Source organism: Artemia sp. Qi Xiang Cuo, chromosome 1, assembly GCF_049724085.1.
Source record: "Artemia sp. Qi Xiang Cuo chromosome 1, ASM4972408v1, whole genome shotgun sequence".
NCBI classification, from domain to species: Eukaryota; Metazoa; Arthropoda; class Branchiopoda; order Anostraca; family Artemiidae; genus Artemia; species Artemia sp. Qi Xiang Cuo.
In genome coordinates, this window is record NC_142794.1 from 38,010,585 (window position 1) to 38,020,878 (window position 10,294).

Here is a 10,294-nt window from a genome sequence, read left to right on the forward strand (position 1 = left end):
GAAAATGTTTATTGGATGTCTTTGGGGAAATGGTGGGCGTGAGAGGGATGTTAGTTACCCTCTAATCATTTTCGACTATTAAAAAGGGGACTAGCACTCTCAATTTCCAATTGAATGAGCCCCTTTTGAAGTGTCTACGACAACACTGTCTGTAAAATCTTTATATGCCCCCAGGGCATAACTTACAACCTTTGCCCTGGGGGCTCTGGGGGGTCTGTAATCCTCAATTACATAATTTCCAGAGCTTTCAGCTACGTTGAACAAATTCTTTGATTGAATGTGTTTTTGGGAAATGGTGGGCGTGAGAAGGGGGTTAGCTGCTCTCCATTCACTTTCGACTAATAAAAAGGGCACTAGCCCTTGCAATTTCCAATCAAATGAGCCCTTTTTTAATTTCTGCGACAAAACTTTCCATAGAAACCTTATATGCCCCCAGGGCATAACTTACAACCCTTGCCCTGAGGGCTCTGTAGTGGTTATCATTCTCAAAGACCTAATTTCCGGAACTTTTAACTACGTTGAACAAATTGGATATTTAAAAATTCTGACTGGATGTGTTTGGGGAAATGGTGGGCGTAAGAGGTGGGTTAGTTGCCCTTCAGTCACTTTTGACTATTAAAAAGGGCACTAGCCCTTTCAATTTCCAATCGAATGAGCTCTTTTTGAAGTTTCTACAACGTCACTTTCTATAAAAACCTTATATGCCCCCCGGACATAACTTACAACCCTTGCCTTTGGGCTGTGGGGGGGAGGGTTGTAATAGTTAAAGAGCTAGTTTCCAAAAATTTCAACTATGTTGAACAAAATGGCTATCTAAAAATTTTAATTGGATGAGTTTTGGGAAAAGGGGGGCGTGAGAGGGGTGTTATTTGCCCTCAAATCACTTTTGACTAATAAAAAGGGCACTACCCCTTTGCATTTCCAATCGAACGAGCCCTTTTTCAAGTTTCTACGACAAAGCTTTCAATAAAAACCTTATATACCCCCCGGGCATAATTTAGAACCCTTGCCCTGAGGGTTGTGGGGGTGTCCTGCTCAAAGACATAATTTACAGATCTTTCAACTGCGTTAAAAAAAATGGCTATATCAAAATTTTGAATGGATGTCTTTGGGGAAATGGTTGGCTTGGAAAGGGTGTTAGTTGCCTTCCAATCAATTTCGACTATTAAAAAGAACACTAGCCATATCAATTTCCAATCGAATGAGCCCTTTTTGAAGTTTTTACAACAAAGCTTTCTATAAGAACCTTATATACCCCCGGGCATAAGTTACAACCCTTACCCTGAAGTCTTTGGGGGGAGTGTCCTCCCAAAAAAACATAATTTCTTTCTGGAAATCAACTACGTTGAACAAAATTGCTATCTTAAAATTTTGATTGGATGTGTTTGGGGAAATGGTGGGCGTGAAAGTGGTGTTAGCTGCCTTCCAATAGCTTTCGACTATTAAAAAGGGCACTAGCCATTCCAATTTCCAATCGAATCAGCCCTTTTCGAAGTTTCTATTACAACTCCTTTGACACGAAGTGCCCTGGTCTAAGGAAAAAAAACACATTGTGCCATCATCTTTCTTTACTTAGGCAGTGCAATTGTGCGGCCTAAGAAATAGATGGCCGTAAAGTATAACCATTAAAAGTTTGAGCTCAAACTTATAAAAGTACCCTAAGATTTGAACCCTAGAAATGAAAATCAAAAGAATTAAATTAAAGAAATTAAATAAATGAAAAAAAGTCCTTTAAGATGATTTTTCGGTTACTCTGGTCATGTCGCTTTCTATAAGAACCTTATACACCCCAGGGCATAACTTACAACCCTTGCTCTGAGGGCTTTTGGGGGGAGTGTACTCCCAAAAAAACATTATTTCTTTCTGGGAATCAACTACGTTGAACAAAATGGCTATCTTAAAATTTTGATTGGATGTGTTTGGGGAAATGGTGGGCGTGGAAGGGTTGTTAGTTGCCTTCCAATAGCTTTCGACTATTAAAAATGTCACTAGCCATTCCAATTTCCAATCGAATGAGCCTTTTTCGAAGTTTCTACTACAACTCCTTCGATACAAAATGCCCTGGTCTAAGGAAAAAAAATATTACATTATGCCAACATCGTTCTTTATTTAGGCAGTGCGATTGTGCGGCCTATGAAATAGATTGCCGTAAAGTATAACCATTAAAAGTTTGAGCTCAAACTTATAAAAGTACCCTAAGCTTTGAACCCTAGAAATAAAAATCAAAAGAATTAAATTAAAGAAATTAAATAAATGAAAAAAAGTCCTTTAACATGAACTTTCGGTTACTATGGTCATGTCGTTTTCGTTGAAAATTACATTTTATTTAATATTTCGGTTAAACAGAATACGGCGACTAAGATTATAAAGTACAATTCTTAGAAACGAGTTGAAAACAAACAGATCTCACGTTCGATTCCTACACTAGACATAAATTCCATAAAATCAATAGAAAAACTGCTTAGAAGCTAAAAAGTGTGTCGTTCGAAAAGAAAACATGTCATTCTCTATAACTGTAGTTAACAATAATGCCGTCTATGACTTTGGTCTCATGCAGGTCTCATGTAATTAGACCCCCGTGCAAACCAACCCACCTGTACTTCAACAAGCGTTATAGATTAGTTTGCTGTTGTGAGTCTATGTAATAACTTTTGATTCCCAAATCAATATTCTTGTTCTTTATACTGAACTTTTGTGTTTTCAGTTAAGCACTGGTTTTCTGTAATCCTACAAACGTAGAGAAATATCACCAGTTGGTTTATTTGCACTAGTTTATCGATATATGTTAGATAGACTGTGAAGTTATAATTTTTGTTCGTTTTAAGTTTCAACTTCGCTCTTTACTTCCCTCGAAAAAACTTTGTTTTTCTTTAAATTAATCATTCTAATAAACAGGCGTATCAAAAGAGGTATCACAATTAAGTCTGCTGTAGCCAATTATGAAAAGTAGAAGCCAAGCAAACTTTTAAACTGAAAACGTTAAAAAAGACAAAGAACGAGATCGGAACACGTTTTCCGATTAACATTTTCAGTATTACTTTAGTTTTTCAAAAATTCAAAAACTAACGGACTAAAACAAGCTTTGTAAGCAGCAGCACCTTCTAATTAGGATAAGGTTATAGGTAATCCTCGGCTTCTATAAAATTCGGGCTTAACGTTTTAAACGTCTAAGTCTTAAACGTCTAAACATCGGTCCAATCGTAAGGGTTTTCAAACAGTTTGTAGTCACAAAATGTAAGTAAGGAGTCAGTCGGACGGATGTAACTGTAGTAGGGTAAGAGGTACCATTTTGCTTAGACGTATAGCAATCTCCATGTTATTCTAAGGGCTTATGTTCCTTCCATGCTATTCTATGTTCCTTCCATTGTTATTCTATGGGACCTCTACACGTGATTAAACACGTCATGAAACTACGTGCTATTTGCTTATGTCCTGTTGGTACCATTCCAAACGAGTGGGGATTCCCCGCTTGTTCCTAAACATTGCAAAAAAGATAACAGTATGAACGGGGGATTCCCCGCACAAATTTGTTTCAACTCCAAGTTTTTTTCAACGTTTGATAGACATTTTTACAAAAAAGGGGGTAATTAGTGATTGGATAATTTTTTTAACGTGAAATCTCTGAATAAAATATTTTTGGAGCATGTACTTGACGATGGATAAAAGGGTTAAGGTGATTAGCAATTACGAGCAAGGATCCCCCCCCCCACTAGTTCCTGGCAGTAGGCTACGCATATCAAATTGCTGTACTGTGGGTTAGGTAACATGATTAAACACGCTTTTACAATCGGAATTCATTGATTGACATTTGCAAAAAAGGGTAATTAGTGATTGGATAATCTCTTAACGTGAAGGGTCAATTTTGGAGGGAAAACCAAAAATACTCAGAATCGAAAATAAATGGGATCTGCCTCAAGGGAAGGCTCAGAGGCCCTTCGTTCCCCCATTTCTGAGGGCAGGGAGGGGGGAGGGGGTCAATTGTGGAGGGAAAACCAAAAATACTCATAATCGAAAATAAATGGTTCTGCCTCAAGGGTAAGGCACAGAGGCCCTTAGTGCCCCCATTTCTGAGGGCAGGGGCGGGGGGGGGTCAATTTTGGAGGGAAAACCAAAAATACTCAGAATCGAAAATAAATGGGATCTGCCTCACGGGCACGGCTCAGAGTCCCTTCGTTCCCCCATTTCTGTGGGCAAGGGAGGGGGAGGGTCAATTTTGGAGGGAAAACCAAAAATACTCAGATTCGAAAATAAATGGGATCTGCCTCAAAGGCACGGCTCAGAGGCCCTTTGGTCCTACCTTTCTGAGGGCAGGCGAAGGGGGGGGGTCAACTTTGGAGGGAAAACCAAAAATGCTGAGAATAGAAAATACCTGAGATCTCTCTCTAGGGCCCGGCTGAGAGCCCCTTCCTTCCCCCATTTCTGAGGGGCAGGGGGGGGGGGAGGGTCAATTTTGGAAGGAAAACCAAAAATACTCAGAATCGAAAATAAATGGGATCTGCCTCAAGGGCAAGGCTCAGAGGCCCTTTCTTCCTCCATTTCTGAGGGCAGGGGAGAGAAGGGGGTCAATTTTGGAGGGAAAACTAAAAATACTCAGAAAGTTCATTTTGAATTTCTTTCATTGAAATGCAAGAGTTGGGATATTTCAGTAGTGTTTTGTTGTGCTGTACCATGTCACAGTTACATTCTGTTGATTTTCATAGTTCTTTTTGAATTTCTTTCATTGAAATGCAAGAGTTGGAATCTTTTAGTAGTGTCTTGTTGTGCTTTACCTTGTCACAGTTATTTTCTCTTGGTTTTTCAAAGTTCATTTTGAATTTTTTTCTTGAAATTCAAGAGTTGGAATATTTCAGTAGTGTTTTGTCGTGCTTTACCTTGTCACAGTTACATTCTGTTGATTTTCATAGTTCATTTTGAATTTCTTTCATTGAAATGCAAGAGTTGGAATATTTCAGTAGTGTTTTGTTGTGCTTTACCTTGTCACAGTTACATTCTCTTAATTTTTCAAAGTTCATTTTGAATTTCTTTCCTTGAAATGCAAGAGTTGGAGTATTTCAGTGGTGACTTGTTGTGCTTTACCTTGTCACAGTTACATTCTCTTGATTTTTCAATGTTCATTTTGAATTTCTGTCGTAAAATGCAAGAGTTGGAATATTTCAGTAGTGTTTTGTTCTGCTTTACCTTGTCACAGTTACATTCTGTTGATTTTCATAGTTCATTTTGAATTTCTTTCATTGAAATGCAAGAGTTAGAATATTTCAGTAGTGTTTTGTTGTGCTTTACCTTGTCACAGTTACATTCTCTTAATTTTCCAAAGTTCATTTTGAATTTCTTTCGCGAAATGCAAGAATTGGAATATTTCAGTAGTGACTTGTTGTGCTTTACCTTGTCAAAGTTACATTCTCTTGATTTTTCGAAGTTCATTTTGAATTTCTGTCGTGAAATGCAAGAGTTGGAATATTTCAGTAGTGTTTTGTTGTGCTCTACCTTTTCACAATTACATTCTATTGATTTTCATAGTTCATTTTGACTTTCTTTCATTGAAATGAACGAGTTGGAATATTCCAGTAGTGTTTTGTTGTGCTTTACCTTGTCACAGTTACATTCGCTTAATTTTTCAAAGTTCATTTTGAATTTCTTTCGTGAAATGCAAGAATTGGAATATTTCAGTAGTGTCTTGTCGTGGTTTACCTTGTCACAGCTACATTCTCATGATTTTTCAAAGTTCATTTTGGATTTCTTTCATTGAAATGCAAGAGTTGGAATATTTCAGTAGTGACTTGTTGTGCTTTACCTTGTCACAGTTACATTCTCTTGATTTTCATAGTTCATTTTGAATTTCTTCCATTGAAATGCAAGAGTTGGAATATTTCAGTAGTGTTTTGTTGTGCTTTACCTTGTCACAGTTACATTCTCTTAATATTTCAAAGTTCATTTTGAATTTCTTTCGTGAAATGCAAGAATTGGAATATTTCAGTATTGTCTTGTCGTGGTTTACCTTGTCACAGCTACATTCTCATGATTTTTCAAAGTTCATTTTGAATTTCTGTCAGTGAAATGCAAGAGTTTGAATATTCCAGTAGTGACTTGTTGTGCTTTACCTTGTCACAGTTACATTCTCTTGATTTTTCGAAGTTCATTTTGAATTTCTGTCGTGAAATGCAAGAGTTGGAAAATTGGGGTCTTAGTCCACCAGCCTGAATGGTGGAAATCGACTAGCTTAGTATTCGGGTCTTAGTCCACCAGCCTGAATGGTGGAAATCCACTAGCTCAGTATTGGGGTCCCAGTCCACCAGCCTGGACGGTGGAAATTCACTAGCTCAGAATTGGGGTCTTAGTCCGCCAGCCTGAATGGTGGAAATCCACTAGCTCAGTATTGGGGTCTTAGTCCACCAGCCTGAATGGTGAATATCCACAGCTTTACCTTGTCACAGTTACATTTTCTTAATTTTTCGAAGTTCATTTTGAATTTCTGTCGTGAAATGCAAGAGTTGGAATATTTCAGTAGTGTTTTGTTGTGCTTTACCTTGTCACAGTTACATTCTGTTGATTTTCATAGTTCATTTTGAATTTCTTTCATTGAAATGCAAGAGTTGGAATATTTCAGTAGTGTTTTGTTGTGCTTTACCTTGTCACAGTTACATTCTGTTGATTTTCATAGTTCATTTTGAATTTCTTTCTTTAAAATGCAAGAGTTGGAATATTTCAGTAGTGTTTTGTTGTGCTTTACCTTGTCACAGTTACATTCTCTTAATTTTTCAAAGTTCATTTTGAATTTCTTTCGTGAAATGCAAGAATTGGAATATTTCAGTAGTGTCTTGTCGTGGTTTACCTTGTCACAGCTATATTCTCATGATTTTTTCAAAGTTCATTTTGGATTTCTTTCATTGAAATGCAAGAGTTGGAATATTTCAGTAGTGACTTGTTGTGCTTTACCTTGTCACAGTTACATTCTCTTGATTTTCATAGTTCATTTTGAATTTCTTCCATTGAAATGCAAGAGTTGGAATATTTCAGTAGTGTTTTGTTGTGCTTTACCTTGTCACAGTTACATTCTCTTAATATTTAAAAGTTCATTTTGAATTTCTTTCGTGAAATGCAAGAATTGGAATATTTCAGTATTGTCTTGTCGTGGTTTACCTTGTCACAGCTACATTCTCATGATTTTTCAAAGTTCATTTTGAATTTCTGTCGTGAAATGCAAGAGTTTGAATATTCCAGTAGTGACTTGTTGTGCTTTACCTTGTCACAGTTACATTCTCTTCATTTTTCGAAGTTCATTTTGAATTTCTATAGTGAAATGCAAGAGTTGGAAAATTGGGGTCTTAGTCCACCAGCCTGAATGGTGGGAATCTACTAGCTCAGTATTCGGGTCTTAGTCCACCAGCCTGAATGGTGGAAATCCACTAGCTCAGTATTGGGGTCCCAGTCCACCAGCCTGGACGGTGGAAATTCACTAGCTCAGAATTGGGGTCTTAGTCCGCCAGCCTGAATGGTGGAAATCCACTAGCTCAGTATTGGGGTCTTAGTCCACCAGCCTGAATGGTGAATATCCACAGCTTTACCTTGTCACAGTTACATTTTCTTAATTTTTCGAAGTTCATTTTGAATTTCTGTCGTGAAATGCAAGAGTTGGAATATTTCAGTAGTGTTTTGTTGTGCTTTACCTTGTCACAGTTACATTCTGTTGATTTTCATAGTTCATTTTGAATTTTTTTCATTGAAATGCAAGAGTTGGAATATTTCAGTAGTGTTTTGTTGTGCTTTACCTTGTCACAGTTACATTCTGTTGATTTTCATAGTTCATTTTTAATTTCTTTCATTGAAATGCAAGAGTTGGAATATGTCAGTAGGGTTTTGTTGTGCTTTACCTTGTCACAGTTACATTCTCTTAATTTTTCAAAGTTCATTTTGAATTTCTTTCGTGAAATGCAAGAATTGGAATATTTCAGTAGTGTCTTGTCGTGGTTTACCTTGATACAGCTACATTCTCATGATTTTTCAAAGTTCATTTTGAATTGCTGTCGTGAAATGCAAGATTTGGAATATTTCAGTAGTGACTTGTTGTGCTTTACCTTGTCACAGTTACATTCTCTTGATTTTTCGAAGTTCATTTTGAATTTCTGTCGTGAAATGCAAGAGTTGAAAAATTGGGGTCTTAGTCCACCAGCCTGAATGGTGGAAATCCACTAGCTCAGTATTGGGGTCTTAGTCGACCAGCCTGAATGGTGGAAATCCACTAGCTCAGTATTGGGTTCTCAGTCCACCAGCCTGAATGGTGGAAATTCACTAGCTCAGAATTAGGGTCTTAGTCCACCAGCCTGAATGGTGGAAATTCACTAGCTCAGAATTGGGGTCTTAGTCAGTGTTCAGATTGGAGCGTTGGGGTCCGACTATCTGGGCTTTATTTGTCAAGGCCTGAATGCTAAGCGACGGACACGAGCTCGATTGGGACCCCATTGTGAAAATGGAAAACAAAAAACAAAAATATATTGTTGGTATGTGTTTAGAGCATGGCATGGTTACCGCTAGGGCAACAGTCTAACCGTTGACGGTTTTAGGTATCCGTGAATAAGTTCTAAGGCAAGAGTGGAAGTTGGGACAAATTTTTGGAGGTGCCCACCTCACCTGCCCAGAGTCTCAGGCAAGTGACCCTAAATTTGAAAAAGTGGAAATTGGCTCAGATTTTCTAAACTGAGCTGAGATAATGAATAGATACTATTGGGAAAGTGATTGGAGACGCTGGGCATCCGTGAACAAGTGCTAAATTGAGAGAGGAATTTGGGACAATATTTGGGGGCGTCCACCCGCCCAGAGTCTCCGGCAGGTGACCCAAAAATTTAAAAAACACACAGAGACGACAGACACAAAGAGATACGAAACACACAAAGAGACGACACACGCAAATAGAGGACAAACACACAGAAACGACACACACACACAGAGATGACACACACATAGAGACAAAACAGACATAGAGATGACAGACACACAGATACGAAACACCCACAGAGACGAAACATGCACAGAGACGACACACACACAGAGTCCACTCACACACAGAGGACAAACCCACAGGGACGACAGACACAAAGAGACGAATCACACACAGAGCGGACAAACACACAGAAACGACACATCGAGACGACACATGCACAGAGACTATACACACACACAGAGTCAACACACACAGAGAGACGAGAAACACACACAGAAATGACAAACATACACAGAGACGACACACACAAAGAGACTTCACACACACACAATTACGAAACACACATAGAGACGACACACACATAGAGACAACACACACACACAGAGAAAACATCCACACAGAGACGACACACACACAGAGACGACACACACACAGAGATGACAAACTCAAAGTGACGACTTAAACAAAGAGACTACACACACACATAGAGGACAAACACGAAGAAACGACACACACACACACAGAGACGACACACACATAGAGACGACACACACAAAGAGATGACACACACACAGAGACGACAACACATAAAGAGACGACACGCACACAGAGACGAAAAACACACAGAGATAACACACACACACAGATACGAAACACCCACAGAGACGACACATGCACAGAGACGACACACACACACACAGAGCCAACTCACGCACAGAGAGGACAAACACACAGAGACGACAGACACAAAGAGATGACTCACACACAGAGAGGACAAACACACAGAAACGACACACACAGAGAGACGACACACACACACAGAGACAACACAGACACAGAGACGACACACACACAGAGACGAAACACACACAGAGACGACACATACACAGAGACGACACACACATAGAGACAACAAACATACAGAAAAGACACAAAAACAGAGACGACACACTCACATAGAGATGACACACACACACACACAAACACACACACACACACACACACACTACACACAAACATACACACAGAGATACACACACAGACACACACACAGACACACAAACAAACACACACACACAAACACACACACACAGATACAGACACAAACAAACACACACACAGACCCACAAACACACAAAGACAACAAACACAGAGAAGACGACACACACACAGAGACGATAAACATACAGAGAAGACACAAAAACAGAGACGACACACCCACATAGAGATGACACCCACATAGAGATGACACACACACACACACACACAAACACACACACACAGATACACACACACACACACACCCACCCACACACACACAAAGACAACAAACACAGAGAAGACGACACACACACAGAG